The sequence below is a fragment of the Felis catus genome, chromosome A1 (assembly GCF_018350175.1).
Source record: "Felis catus isolate Fca126 chromosome A1, F.catus_Fca126_mat1.0, whole genome shotgun sequence".
Taxonomy (NCBI): Eukaryota; Metazoa; Chordata; class Mammalia; order Carnivora; family Felidae; genus Felis; species Felis catus.
The window spans coordinates 79528354-79544249 of NC_058368.1; the positions used below are offsets into that span (position 1 = coordinate 79528354).

General features: G+C 47.7%; 1 long non-coding RNA gene across 1 annotated transcript; it reads left to right on the top strand.

The window, feature by feature from the left end:
- Positions 1-8698: 8698 nt before the first annotated feature.
- On the top strand, positions 8699-12555 carry LOC109499170. The gene is made up of 2 exons (XR_002156352.3): positions 8699-9981; positions 12251-12555. It is a non-coding gene; the product is annotated as an uncharacterized LOC109499170 (long non-coding RNA).
- Positions 12556-15896: the final 3341 nt, after the last annotated feature.

Consider the following 15896-nt stretch of genomic DNA (forward strand, 5'->3'; position numbering starts at 1 on the left):
CAGCCCGCCTTCTCCAGTGGAGAAATTATGGGCAGGGAAGGAAAGTAAGCTAATCTTATCTCACTTATCCTCACCCTAGAACCCTGAGAGGCACGACTCATGGCGTGTAATGTATTTTCCCACATCTGTGCATTTCTGGTCATCAGAGAAGTTTAACACGGCAAAGCCTTCCCATGGACTGACCCCCACACGTGTGGTGGGGCAGGTCCATGGCCTCAGTCCCGGGGATCGGATCCCGCCAATTCCCCGCAGGGCCCACACCCCTGCAAATCTCACCTTGGCTTGTGCACCAGGGTCCCCTTAGAGAAAAAGTCAGTAACGATACGAGTTCAAGGCCCTTTTCCGAAGTTTAATTAAAATGCACCAGCAGAAGACATCATGATAAAAAAAAATAATAAGTAGAATTCAAATTCCACCATTGCCTCTGTTTTAAACAAAATAACAACACACAGTCTTCGCATATAAATTTTTAGTTCAAAACATCCGATCCCAAGGAAGTCGTTCACAGTAAGTGATTTTTTAGCAAATCAGGACAGTCATCAATAGGATGTTAGTTCTGGAGCGAAGTTTTCCACAAGGTGCCCCTATGTCGTTGATGATGTTTTAATCACCGAGGCCTGGACTGGAATGAACACGAAATCAAGGAGTGTACTGAACCCTGAATGCTGTTAACCAAGCAGAAGGCATTTCAGGGCTCAGAAAACACGTAAGAACTAAGAATGTGTTTTTAATGCCCATGAAAACCACAATAGAGAAGGTGGGTCTGAAGGATGATCCTTTAAAGCAGAGGGAGATGCTCGTGAACCGAAACCCAAGACACCCCCTCCTTCCCAGGTCTCCACTGTGCTGTCGCAGAAGCCGCTCCCCGGGGAAGGGACTTTGTTTTCCTCCAGCTTGCTGACATCATATGATGCAACATGGCGCAGAGCGATAGGCATCTTGTCACAGGAGAAGGTCAGCCAGGAGGGAGCAGTTCTGCAGCTGGTGATGGAAGTCTCCAGAGACCCCCGGGCAGGGGGAGCAGAGCCGTCACAGAGAGGCAGGGTCCTTGGGGGAGAGTGGGAAACACGCTGTTTCCGAGCCATTGAAGAAAAGAGTGGAAATAATTGCAGGCAAAACATCAGGACACACATCCCTGGGTGAAAAGGCTAGTGCTCATCTCAGACCGGCTGTGAGCAGTCCACCTGTGGCAGGCGGAAGCTTCCAGGGCATTCATGGAAAAAGCATCCGCTAAGAGGATCCCAGTGGTCCTTGGTGGCCCTCTCCAGGCTGGGGGTCCTGGGGGATGGGGCCGGGAGAATCTTCTCCTGCTTCCCTGCTTCCCAAGGAGCAGGGGCAGCCTGGTGAGAGTCACGCCGAGGCCAGCGGGAGTGACAGTGCGAAGAGACTGTGTCCCTCGGTGCTGGTGCCTCCTCTGGGGGTGGGGGTGGGGGTGCAGGGGACAGGGGGCGGGTACCAGCTCGCAGCCCCCAGAGAGGTCTTGGTGAGGCTGGAGGGCCCGCCCACGATTCTGCCGGGTCCGGGTCGAGGACGGGTTCTCTGGCTCACACACGTGCAGCGCCCATCACATTTTTGCTGTGGACGAAAAACAAGCAAGCACAGACCATGCAGGTGCACCAGGCACTAAGCTAGGAGCATCCGGGGCATCGAAGTGTGTGGACCCACGCATAATGCCCATTTCACGGAAGAGGAGGCTGAGGCCTGGAGTCAGACAGCAGGTGCAGCTGCGAGCTCCCAGGGCACAGGGCGGGGCCTGGGCGTCTAGGCACCGCTCGCCGTGGCTCTGGGCAGCACGCAGCCGGTCACAGCTACCAGAATCCCTCTCCTTCCTTGGCGGTCACACTCGCTTTTCCTTTCGTCTCGTTCAGATAATGTACGTTCCAGATGCGTTCAAACTTTGAGGCTCTGTGGGTACCAGTTTAGCCCGAATGAACCAGCTGTGGCTTGTTTGACGCCCTCCATACAGCACTTCGGAGACGTTGTCTGCCCGTTTGTCTCGTCACTGAACCCAAGAGAACATCCACACTGGGAAGCCTCCTCGCTCACTGTTCACGTCAAAGCCCAAACAAAACAGGATCCGTGATTTGCTCGTTAAAGCCCAAACAAGACAGGATCCGTGATGTGCTCTGAATGCCTTTCAGGGGCTCTGAACCCAAAGGTTACCATCATTTGGGTTTTTTTTTTCTTTTTTCAAGATTTGATTTCAGTTGAAGCAGACTTAGTAAAAAATAATAATACTCTTTTTAAAAATTTTCGGGAATGGGGCGCCTGGGTGGCTCAGTCGGTTAAGCGTCTGACTTCAGCTCAGGTCACGATCTCGCGGTCCATGAGTTCGAGCCCCGCGTCGGGCTCTGGGCTGATGGCTCAGAACCTGGAGCCTGCTTCCGATTCTGTGTCTCCCTCTCTCTCTGCCCCTCCCCCGTTCATGCTCTGTCTCTCTTTGTCTCAAAAATAAATAAACGTTAAAAAAAATTTTTTTTTCGGGAAATTTTTCTCCCCAAAGACCGCAAAAACATCGTGAAACAAATTTGGCGTGCTTACCAAGGACATCCAGGTGTTCCCAGAGAGCTAACCATTCGCAACTGTGTGTAATTAGAATGTGCCACGGGGGCGCCTGGGTGGCTCAGTCAGTTAAGCGTCCGACTTTGGCTCAGGTCACGATCTCGCGGTATGTGAGTTCGAGCCCCGCGTCGGGCTCTGTGCTGACAGCTCAGAGCCTGGAGCTTGTTTCCGATTCTGTGTCTCCCTCTCTCTCTGACCCTCCCCCATTCATGCTCTGTCTCTCTCTGTCTCAAAAATAAATAAACGTTAAAAAAAAAATTTTTAGAATGTGCCACGGAAAGCCTTTATCATGACTGATACAGTCATCAGCAAAGGATTCAGTTATGTTTGAAAATTATTCTCCCCTAAGGAAAACCTAAAAATGTAGCTTTTGTAATTTGAAAATGGACTCCGGTTGATCGAAGTCCTTCCATGTGAGTGACACCCTGGGTGCCGGAGAGAGGACAGCTCTGTGGTTCTCTTCTGCACACACCTGAGGTGAAACAACCCAATGAGGCTGGGCAGAGGCGTCCAATCCTCACCGCCACTCATTCACCGAACTTGTACCCCCGGCCAAGTGTCGCGCTTGTTAGGCGTTTGGGATTCAAAGATGAAAGGGAGGGGGCGCCTGGGGGGGCTCCATTGCTTAAGCGTCCGACTTCAGCTCAGGTCACGATCTCATGGTCCATGGGGTCGAGCCCTGCATCGGGCTCTGTGCTGATGGCTCCGAGCCTGGAGCCTGCTTTAGATTCTGTGTCTCCCTCTCTCTCTGCCCCTCCCCCACTCATGCTCTGTCTGTCAAAAATGAATAAACATTAAAAAAAAAAAAAAGATGAAAGGGAGAACTTCCTGTCTGCAAGCTTCCTGGTGGGAAGGCGAGGTGAGGAGGAGGAGGGCAGTGGTGGCCCGGGGAACCCAGAGCTGCTCAGGGAGTCTTCGGAGAGACCTGGTTCCGTACTAAATCAGAAGGGACACTGTGATTGCTGGGAACGCACAGGACAGACGGGAGTGGCGAGGAGGACCCACAGACAAGGTAAGAAGCATGTTGGCTGTGAGAGAACAGGTGGGAATTGGATGCTCAGAGGGAAGCGGAGGGGACACCTTGGTGATCCAATGGCCAGGTGACAATAATGATGGTTGTAACTGGAGAGAACGATTTTAGTTGGGAAGAAGTAGGAATGTAACTTGGAATGGCAGATTCGGGTCAGAGTGTGGTGATTTTCAAGTGTTAGACTCGGTGGTGTATCCTGTAAATAAGGAGGGATAGTGAATGCTTGGGGGAAAAAATATCAACATAAAACAAATAATTAAAAGCATACTGTGAGAACTGGAAAGGTCTCCAGAGAATATCCAGCCAGACTCCAGCCCCTTCAAGGCCAGAACGGTGATTTATGTCACCCCCGTGTCTGGTAGAAGGTAATTGCTCAGTCCAGGTTTAGTTTAAAAATGAAAGGAATAGGCGAGTATGGCCCAGAGTAACGGGTTAAGTGGCTTGTCTAAGGTCACCCTGCAGCGACCAGACCCTGGGTTCTCTGATTGTCCCTGACCAGAACCCATTCTCGCCTCATTCATTGTTCAACCTAACCCAGATGTTTTACGCAAAGATCGCTATCGGGATACGTGAACTTCCAGAAAGCAGACTCGGTTTCTGTTTACACATGCACGTCTTGCAAATACATGCATTAAGTCCTTAAAGTTTAAAATTAAAATGTAGCCTAACGCTTTCTGAAGCCATACTTCTGAGACTCATGTTACAAAGGTCTACAGGCTGGGGCGCCTGAGTGGCTCAGTCAGTTAAGCATCCGACTCTTGGTTTCGGCTCAGGTCCTGATCTCACGGTTTCGTGGGTTCGAGCCCCATGTCAGGCTCTCCGCTGGCAGTGAGGAGCCTGCTTGGGATTCTCTCTCCCTCTCTCTGCCCCTCCCCCACTCACCCTGTCTCTCTCTCTCTCTTTCTCTCTCTCTCTCAGATAAATAAACTTAAAAAAAAAAAGGTCTACAAACTACATTATTACCTATACAAATAAAGAGAGTATAAAGCACTAATCCTAAAAATACCCTTTCCCCCCCCAACCCACCCCCACTAATTGCTCTCCAAGACAATTAATTCATTAATTCTCCACGTTTCCAGGCACTTTGTCGGCTCTAGCCCTGGGCCGAGGGATATATATGAGGCAAGATAGGTCAGGACTGTGTCATCACTGAAGGTAGGTGATGATGGGGCTCCTGGGTGGCTCAGTTGGTTGAGCGTCCGACTTCAGCTCAGGTCATGATCTCGCGGTCCGTGAATTCGAGCCCCGCGTCGGGGCTCTGTGCTGACGGCTCAGAGCCTGGAGCCTGTTTCAAATTCTGTGTCTCCTTCTCTCTCTGCCCCTCCCCCGTTCATGCTCTGTCTCTCTCTGTCTCAAAAATAAATAAACATTAAAAAAAAATTAAAAAAAAAAAAAGAAAGAAAGTAGGTGATGACTCCGTGACTATTCCTTATACCGTGCTCTCTACCTTGGTAAATTCTTAAATATTTCCAACTAAAAACTATTTCTTAAGTGACAATGGAAAGATAATATCCCTCCACCAGTGAAGGTGTCCTTCAAGATCAGCTTACCGAGTAACATTCAGAAGAAAACAATGGGAAGTGAAATCTGGGTGAAAAGGCCACCTTTAGAATTGATTGCTAGCAGATGGCGGCAGGTGTCCAGGAGCAGGAACCACCCGAGGTATTTTGCCAACTGATGACCTTACCCAGGAGCAGGAAGAGACAGCAATACGTTCTACCCTGTGGCACAACTGTCTGCTACACAGATAGCTGTCTTGTTGCAGGGAGAAAGCCATTTTTTTAACCCAAACCCTAAAACAATACCGTGATTCAGAAAAGATGAAAGGAACGTCCAGAGGCCATCTGCAAACTAAACTCGTAGGAAGCAGGCACTAAATTTTACAAATCACGAGTACTGATTTTGCTTTTGCTCAGATACACCCATGGACACAGATGACAGACACCAATTAGCAGGAGCAGGCTGGGAACGCAGTGCCCTGTGAACGCCCTCGCTCTGTCCGGTGCCTTCCGTAAAGCTGACCCTCTGTGTCTGCACATCTACAGTACACACGTGCATGTGAATATTCAATACAGGAGACGAGACCACATGACGAGGCAAATTCTCACGCTGCTGGCTGTAGTCCTCGGCCAATCCAAATCAAAAGGAGACAGTCGTAACTCTCAGGTCTTCCGGAAACTTAGAACTGAGCCTAGCTCCCTAAGTCAGAAGCAAGGTCGTGTGTCTTCGTTTTATCATTCGCTATTTTTGATAGATGATATGTAACGTTTTATATGCACTTTCCCAGTTGTATATCCCGTGTCTCGTGTCAGCGTCCCATGGAAGGAACTCCAGAAATGTTTGCTCTTGAGCACAGAAATCAGTTCTTACAGCTCTCATTAGAGGAGAATAAGTTGGAAATACGGGCCCTTCCTACATACGTATCAACACGCGTTGTGACATATCATATACGTATCGTTCATACAGACAAGGGCAGAAAATGACCATAACGAGTAACCCCCTGGCACACACGTGTCGGCGTGCTCAGATCTCAGGAGGGAGGGAACCAGATTCGTAATTGCATTTTAAATTCAAAGCCCAAAATACATCAGTGTGTCTATGAAAGCGTGAGCTGCAGCGGGTTCGGGGTCCCGGAAATACGAATTATTTCGTTCACACGCTGTTAAGATGGCGTTCAGAACTGAACAGGTTTACTGTTTCTGTTCTGGGTGAGATCAGCCCCACTCAGGTACCATCTGTAGCTAAGACACAGGCGAGAAGAGGAGATGTGCGGCTGAAACGATTGTAACGTGATGCTTGAAAGGGAGGAAACACCACTTCGGAGTCATTGGCTCTCCGGATTTGGAGGGAATTATGCGCAGGGGCTCTGGCTAAAAATGGCGCTAAATGGCCTGGAACTCTACCTGCAAGCAAGTTAGAAAATAACAACCGGTCCTCCCTTCTCCTGCTCCTTTAACTGAAGCATTTTCTATCTTGGAGGCCGCTTTTGAAAGGCAATACTCCTGGGAGTGGTCACAGCTTAAGTTACCAGCTAACACTTGCCGAGGGAGCAGCAGACAGCCCGGGAGAGGGAGAAGGGCTCGGCAGAAGTGCCCGGGCCTGGGGGAGAAAGGTTAACCAGGCCACCCATCTGTTGATTCGCTCACCACCAACTTATTCACCTACTCCTGACTCATTGTGACGCTCACGACCTTGGGTGCCGCCATCACTGGACCAAGAAGACAAACGTTGGCTCCCCAGTTGGTCCATTACCCACTTCAATGCAATCTCTTATCCCATCTTGGCAGCAATTTGAATGAGCGTGGGGGGAGGGGAGGGAAACAAAATTAACCCTAACACCGTTGAGAATTATTGACTTTTTGCTTCAAACCCATTTAGACCATCCCTGAAGGGTGTCTGTGCCCTTGAGGTCGGATTTTGACAGAACGGGAAGCTCGTCTTAAGATGAGGGATGCGGTCAACAGAAATCTGCCCGCTGAAAACTCCTCACGCTTCCAGTGACGCAGCTAAGACCCCCCACAAAACCGCACTGATGCAGGAATAGAGAAATCGGCTTCTCTTCTGCCTCAGGAGTCTATTTTTTTCTTTTTTTATGTAGTTACAAACATATTTTTTTTTTCATGATGACGTGGACTTGTAAGGTCTACTCTCTTAGCAACTTTCAAACACGCAATGCAGTGACAGGAACCCCAGTCCCCACACTGCATGGCACATCCTCATGTTTCCAGACTTGTTTTTTTCTTTTTAATGTTTACTTATTTATTTGGGGTGGGGGGGGGGGCAAAGAGAGAGAGAGAGGGAGAGAGAGAATCCCAAGCAGGCTCCACACTGTCCTCGCAGAGGCTGACTTGGGGCTTGAACTCGCAAACCATGAGATCATGACCTGAGCTGAAATCAAGAGCCAGATGCTCAACTGACTCAGCCCCCAGGCACGCCCAGAGTTCTATTTTTTAATGTTTGTCACTGCCCCAGATGTAGTATTTATTTATTACCCTCAAGTAACTACTTATATTGATCAATTTGGAACAGAAACCTGTCTCGCTGCTTTCTTGGAACAAAACCACACAGAAAAAATAATTTGTTGGGTTTTTTTCTTCGGTTTCGTTTTCTTTCATGTTTGCCTTTTTGACTTCTCAGAGGCAATTGGGTTGAACAAACCTTTCAAAATTTAATCGGCCTCTTTGGGTCTGTAAGGATATTGGTAGATCCTAATGGCTTTAAGAATTTCAAAAGTAGGGGTGCCTGGGTGGCTCGGTCGGTCGAGCGTCCAACTTCAGCTCAGGTCATGATCTCACCATTGGGGGGTTCAAGCCTCACATCGGCCTCTGTGCTGACAGCTCAGAGCCTGGAGCCCGCTTTGGATGCTGCGTCTCCCTCTCTTTCTGCCCCTCCCTCACTCATACTCTCTCTCCCTCTCTCAAAAGTAAATAAACATTCAAAGAGAAAAAAGATTTTCAAAAGTAGAAGGGGCACCTGGGTAGTTCAATACGTTAAGCATTTGACTCTTGATTTCAGCTCAGGTCATGATCTCATGGTTTGTGAGTTCGAGCTCCACATCAGGCTCTGCACTGATCGCATGGAGCCTGCTTGGGATTCTCTCTCCCTCTCTCTCTCTCTGCCCCTCCCCTGCTCTCTCTCTCTCTCTCAAAATAAATAAACATTTTTCTAAAAAGAATTTCAAAAGTTGCTGAGTATGGGCTTTGTAAATACCTGTTTTTTTGTTAATATTACCACTTCATCTGTGCTGATGGACAGCCCTGACGGCACAGAGAGGAGTGACCTCCCAACTCCATTTCCCCACAGATTTGTGTCTTCCGCTGCCACAAAACTTTCATCTCACTAATAACAAGGAGCCAAATATAGGTGGGTTTTGCTTCGTTTTCCTTATTTTCTACTTGGGGCGACCTTATTCACGAGCAACAGGAAGGCCAAAACTACTAGTACTGTTAAAGGAATATCAGAATTACTTAAAAATAATCATGAAGAGAAAACGTGTTTACTCTTTCGAGCTTTAATTTGACAGACGTGGTGGAGCTCCCACCCTACGGCAGGCACTGGGGACAAGATGACGGCGGGCACGCACCGCCCACCGCCCTTCAAGATGGCGTCCTGTGGCGCTCGCTCACCGGCTCTGACTAGGAAGTGACTAGTGACGGTGGCATTCTGTTGAAAACACGGAACTGACGATCAGGAAACCTGGTGTAGAATCTCTGTGTTGCCGTTTACTGGTCGCGTGGCCTTGGACCAATCGCGGTCTCTCTCGTTGGTTTCTCTCCCACAGAATGTGACCTTTGGCCCCAGTGAAATGGTTCCTTTCTACCCAGGGTTGTCTCATTGCCCAGGAGGCTCACATCCGTTGAGGAGGAAGCAGCATTTATGGCTGGTGCTCCTCTCGCTTGCCAGAGGGGTAACGTCCATCACAGAAATCCCCGCCCCTCCCCGCCCTGGGCATGTTTCTCCCACAATGCTCCGCGGCTTTCCACCAGGTCCTCTCTCTGCCCAAAGGCCTCACTGTGGAATCTTAACTGCTGGGAAAGAATAATTTTTCAGATACATAAACCAGTTGGTGAAACCAGCCATACTTTAGGGGGGCTCGACTTCTCATTATGTAAAAAATTTCAAAATATTACGTCAGGCAAGGGAAATCCGTATGTTCTGAGGCCCAGCGCAACCCGTGGTCTCACCGCTTTACCCTGCTGGTACCAGAATTTCACAAAATCAACAAGAATCGTAATTCAATTGATCCGGTTTGATGAAAGCCACCGAAAATGAGAAGTAATCTCTTGCTGTAAGATTTCGCTGTAAGACTTTAGAGGAGGTTCTCTTAGCTAGCTGTATAAATACTATGAATCTACTCTGATTTCCCCGAATCTCTGCATCAAAATCTGTGCGTATGAGATCAGTAAGTCTTACAGAAAGCCATAAATGTGGAACAGTAGGAAGACCCACTTACCAAGGACACGGTTCAACCCCACACGGGTGTGTTTGGAAGGTGTGTTGCCGACACGTGCCGATCAAAATACACGATGTATAATCTGTAGCGTCTGATGGTCAAAGCCTCTGCCTCCTTCTGCCCCCACAGCGATTTCTAGGCCGACCTGCCAAGAGAAAAAGCTGTTCTTCAGTTGCCCCCATGAGGACTGGGGGCTGAAACCCTCCACTTGAACATGAACTCCCCGAGATCTGTCACACGCAAATTTCCCACTGCCAACCCCGGCCTGCAGGACGGGAAACCAGGCTGATTCTGAAGCAGCGCTGAGTTGTGCGTTGTAAACAGTGACCTATTCATAAAGCATCTATACGACATTGTACCAGGCTAGCTTTTGTTCAGGACCAAACCCCTCTGTTTCCAGAAACAACAGCAACCACACTTGCCCTTCAGTTCCAAGGTAACGGCTTACTAATGAGATTACCTTCTTCATCCTAACAGATTTTTCTGCTATGTGGAGACCGGGAATATGAGAACCCCTACTTAATTTAATGTCCTCTGAACATTAGTGATTTGAAAAAAATCATTGTTGTTTTGACGACGTTGTTGACATTTGAGACAGAGGAGCAGTTCACGGTGGGGACACCCGGGGCTCAGATCCGGCAAACAGAGAATGGCCCGCCATGCTGGTGACAGGCAGCATTCTCGAATGCAAACTGTGGGCTTGGCCTGATTGCCCGCCTACTGGTTGTGTGGTCTTGGGCGAGTTTCCTAAACTCTAAATCTGCACATCACCTAGGGCATTAGATCATTGGGGGGATTTCAGGAGATGCTGCATTAAAATAATCTTGCACAGGCGCGTGCCTGGGGGGCTCAGTCGGTTGAGGGTCCAACTTCGGCTTGTGAGTTCGAGCCCCACGTCGGGCTCTGTGCTGCCAGCTCAGAGCCTGGAGCCTGCTTCGGATTCTGTGCCTCCCTCTCTCTCTGCCCCCCCTCCTGCTCTGTCTCTCTCTCTCTCAAAAATAAATGAACATTAAAAAATAAAAAGAATCTGGCCTAGCACCTTGCACTACAGATGTAGAGTACATGGCATATGCATATATATGTGTGTGTACACATCCGTATACATACATACATATAACGTTTTTAGTTATTGCTGTTGTTATCACCTTGCCAGGGCTATGGTAACAAAGCCTCACAGACAAGGGGCTTACACAGCAAAAATATGTTCACTCACATGCTCAGATGCTCAGCATCCGAAATCAAGGTGCCAAGTTGGGTTGGTTTGTGATGAGGGCTGAGAGGGAGAATGTGTCACCAGCCTCTGTCCATAGTGTGCATCCGGCCGTCTTCTCCCCATCTCTCCACATCGTGTTTCCTCTGTGCAGCCTCTGCGCCCAAATTTCCCCTTTTTACAAGGACATCGGCCATACTGGATCAGAGCCCACCCACCATTTCATTTCACCTTGATTCCCTCCACAAAGACCCTATCTCTTATGTTAGGACTTTAACATACAAATTTGGAAAGAACACAGTTCAACCCATAACACTGATGCCATAAATAATAATAGCAATTGTTATTATTACCATTATTATTGTGACTATTTTTGGAGCAGAGGTCATTCACTACAAGGAAGTGCATGACATCTTTGAGGGTAACAGGTGACTTACGGGGGGAGAGGGAATGTGCAGGAGCAAATGCATGAATGCTGGGCAGGGTATAAGTATTGCTAAGGGCTGGTACCCAGCAAGGCTGGGCTGACAGAGCTCCCAGCCCCTTGTGGGGGGGGGGGTGCGAGGAAGGGAGTAAATTGCAGGTGTGAACAAGAGAACCCGTCAATAGTCCCCAGGCCAGCCCCATGGGAATGCGACGACAAAGCAATGACTTCAGTCACAGAGGAATTAAGCTCAGAAGGCAAGTTACAGATACTGACTTGGGTTCCCTTCCCACCTCCCCCATGTGCCAGCTTAAAACCTCTCTGAAGCTCAAGGTCGGCCAAGGCTGAATGTTCTGGAGCTGGAATAAAGACTCAGTGGGGTAATGTACCTAAAGAACCCTGCTCAGAGCCCGCACATCGAATGCATAAGGAAAGCGTTAAGGTGTTCTGCTTCTTGCAGTTGTGTGGAGTCCCAGGCACGATTCTGGACCCTTGAGGACGTCCCCTGGCGTTCTAGGGACCTGCAGGAGATGGGTGCTTCTCCCTGAGAAGGCTGAAAAGCCACCTGACCATGTAGGACAAAACGTTGCTGTAGACACTCCCCTCCTCAGGACCTCCTGAGGACCCGGAGGAAACCATCGGTTTTGAGTCAGGTTACATTGTCGCCACGTGCACAGCGACATGGGGGAACAGAAGCTTCATGGGGGTGGGAGACACTCTGTGGACACCTGGTCATGCTTAGAACATTGTTTGTGTCCTATGTTGTTTGATTTTAATGCAAGAGAAGCTGCTGTATTTTGAAGGCCAAACCCATTTTCCTAAGAACCTATTATTTCACACACACCTATTAGCCAGCTAGGATCGAATTACCACTCAAAAATGAGAAATCAGAATGTCCTTTTATAACATCAATGGGACACGCGCACACACACACACACGCACACACGCACATGCACACACAATCCAATTCAACGTAGCCAATACCACCTGCTGATTGGAAATATGATTGTATGTGGCCCAAGAGCTACTTCTGCTCCCTACAAAATCAGCGTTTCTTTTTATTTTTTGAAGGAATTCCTGGAAATTCTTCTGGGCAAACAGCACACTCAGGGGAACAGATCACTTATACCGGGACTCTGACTGATTGTTACAAGAGATTCCCCAGCAAGACTTTGGAAAAGGAGAAAGTAAAGAAACCCAGAAAAAAAAGACAGTGAAAGTCTCCTATTGACTTGATAACACAGCCTCTCTTGTTCCTGGAACCTGATTCACAGCTGATGGTGACTTATGGGAGGGGTAGAAGGAGGAAATATTTTAAAATCGAATTCTTTAAGACACAGAAAAGAATTAAAGACAACTGAGAAACTGAACACAAATCGTGCTTTTTCCACGGCTCATTATTTTTTAATCAACAACCTAAATATTTCAAGGGCACTTGTGTGAGGCCAATGTTTCGGGGGGATGAAAAACTCACGTATTTTCCAAAGAAATGAATATATCCGGGGCTCCTGGGTGGCTCAGCCGGTTAAGTGTCCAAATTTGATTTCACAATCTGTGAGTTCGGGACCCAAGTTGGGCTCTGTGTTAACCGCGAGGAGCCTGCTTAGGATTCTCTGCCTCCCTCTCTCTGCCCCTTCCCCACTTGCAATTTCTCTCTCTCTCTCTCTCTCTCTCTCAAAAAAATAAATGAATAAACATCAAAAAAAAAAAAGAAATATATCTAACAGGACTTGTACAAAGTTCAGCAAAGAAAAAAAGTAAAACCAGGGAATCACTGACATAGTAATCACTAAAAGTTTATTGTGCACACAACACTCAAACCAAAACACGGGGTGAGGCTCGAGGGATTTCGTTTTGAAGCAGCTCATCCAGAGTGCAGGCGGTGTTTATTCTTCACAGGGACTGGTTGCAAACTTAGCATTTTCTTAAGTCAGCGGAAATCAGTTAGTGGTTAGTTCGTATCAGTTTGGGGGAACAATTTAAGTTGTGCTTATAATTGCAGACCATAACCAAGACCCAAGTCAAGTTAGCCTCACTTTTCTTGTAAAATACAATAAATGAAGCTTTGCTTATAGAACTGAACTGCTTCTGTCTGCTCGGAGAACTTTCAGATCTGTTCTCCATTTGCGTTTGATTTGAACAGACTGAAATAGACATGTGTGTGCATATGTACATTCACATATATATATACTTATATAGTAATATATATAACAATATAATAATTACGTATATAATATCATGTATGACATATACCTTGTATCACACATATACACTAAATACATGTAATATATACACAAATAATAAGTATTTATAGCAAATCTATTTTCTTTTTTTAAATTTTTTTTTCAACGTTTTTTATTTATTTCTGGGACAGAGAGAGACAGAGCATGAACGGGGGAGGGGCAGAGAGAGAGGGAGACACAGAATCGGAAACAGGCTCCAGGCTCTGAGCCGTCAGCCCAGAGCCTGACGCGGGGCTCGAACTCCCGGACCGCGAGATCGTGACCTGGCTGAAGTCGGGCGCCTAACCGACCGCCACCCAGGCGCCCCGCAAATCTATTTTCTAATGCTGTCATACCACCCTCACTTGGCCATCATCTAATGGGGATGTATTATCCTGGTGCTTATCACCAGGGCCCAAAGACTATGCTTATATTACATAAAAGTTCAGCTTTACACTTAGAATTCATAGCTGGTCTCCCGTGTACAACTGAAATTGAGTATGTCACTAGAATTTCATAAAAAAAAAAACAGTAAAAGAGAGAGACTACTGCTTTCAAACAGGAAGAAAGTTAGTAGGTTGCATGATATTTACGAGAAATGTTGTTGGACTTCAAAGCGAGAATTTGCTTTTAGGGTGAACAGTGAGTCAGCAGTACCTTTGTTAACAAAGGGTCATCAGCTCCTCGGCCATACTCGTTTAAGGGACAGTCAACAGGATCTCACCAGAAAACCCCCAGTCCCCGTTGCAACACACTTCTGCCATGTTTCACGGATCCTGTGCTGGAGAGCTCAGAACCTGATAAGACCCAGAAGGGCTCCAGCCAGAGTCAGACTCACAACACACACAGACCTCAGAGATCAGCCTTAGCATCTGAAACACACAGTAACCCAGAACAGGGTTCACGTTCTCTGACAACTGGCCCGCAGGCATGACTCCGACAGCCTGCTCACCCTTGGCTAGTTGGCTCAAGGATCAAATTTTACTACCTGTTGGAGATAGCCTGTGATCTTGTTCCAAATACCTGAATAAACTTTTAAAGCCAGAGTGCAATCACCTGGACACATTTCCACAACCATCCATCCGTCGTTCACTATTGACTCAGCATGGCGCTGGGGGCTATGGGGGAAGGACACAGCCAGAAAGCCCCCCCGACCCGCCCCGCTCCCTTCAGCCCAGATGGGGCGACGGGGACAACACACAAAACAGAACACAGCTCATCAAAATTGTTCCGGTTCGGGCGCCTCGGGGGCTCAGTCAGGTGGGCGTCCGACTTCGGCTCAGGTCATGAACTCGCAGTTGGTGAGTTCGAGCCCCATGTCAGGCTCTGTGCTGACAGCTCAGAGCCTGGAGCCTGCTTCGGATTCTGTGTCTCCTTTGCTCTCTGCCCCTCTCCTGCTCACACTCTGTTTCTCTCTCTCTCCTTCAAAAATGGGTAAACATTATAAAAATTTACTTATATTGTTCTGGTTTTTGTTATTTCATTTTTTGAAATATGAACCCTGTCTTTGTCCGTCAAGTTATCAGCTAAAGAGAAAGAGCTACACTGAGCGGCATCATGTTGCACTGACCGCACGTCCTGGTGGGTGTCAGGAATACAGAGGAAAGGGGGGTAGGGATGGCCGGGGAGGGATGGGGGCTACCCTGAAGAGGAGGGCTCTCAGCAGGGTTTCCTCTGAGGGGGAAATAGGGCTGACTTTCAGGGCGTCCCCAAATCTATACATCCGTCTTTCCCGTTTTCTCATTAGCACTTGTCAGCACCATGGACTCTTAAAATTCTGTGCGATAAAAAACATTAAAAGCAGTTCAGTAATTAAAGGTAACTCTTTCAGTGGGAGAGATTTTTGTTTTCATAATCTCCTCTTTGTGTGGAACTAGTTCTTGGTTCCATCCGCCACCGATAGCCTTTGCTCTGTTTACTTTAAAGAATAAGCCACTGTTTGATTTGGTTTCTTGTTTTCAGTCTGTAAACCCTGGGCTCTTGATCCTCTGTTCCAGGAAGGAAAAATAAAAGAACAAGCCTCTTTAAATATCAGAGCAATGGTTACTTACAGATCCACACAGCCTCAACATGTTATAGAACAGTCACTTCGGAAAACGTGTAAGAATTTCCCAGCTGGCAGTCTTGATTTGGCAAATGTACCTCAATTGAACCAATCACTTTTTATTTGGCTGTCAATTCGTTTGGTTTATTTCTGGCTGCACTTGTGCCAGAGTGTGCGTTTATTTCAAAAGGCCGTTCACCTATGCCACGGTTCAAAGGGACCATTTTGTTCACTTAAGGCATCACTGTGATGATCCATGAAGATGTGGCTAAGGAAGGTGAGTCAGAACTGTGGGTCCACCTGGTAGCAAAATACACTGCAAAGTACAAAAAGAGAGAGAGAGAGAGAGAGAGAGAGAGATCAAAGCATGATTAAAAGTGATTGAATGTTTAAATTTATGGGTGCCTGGGTGGCGCAGTTGGTTAACCGTCCGACTTCAGCCAGGTCACGA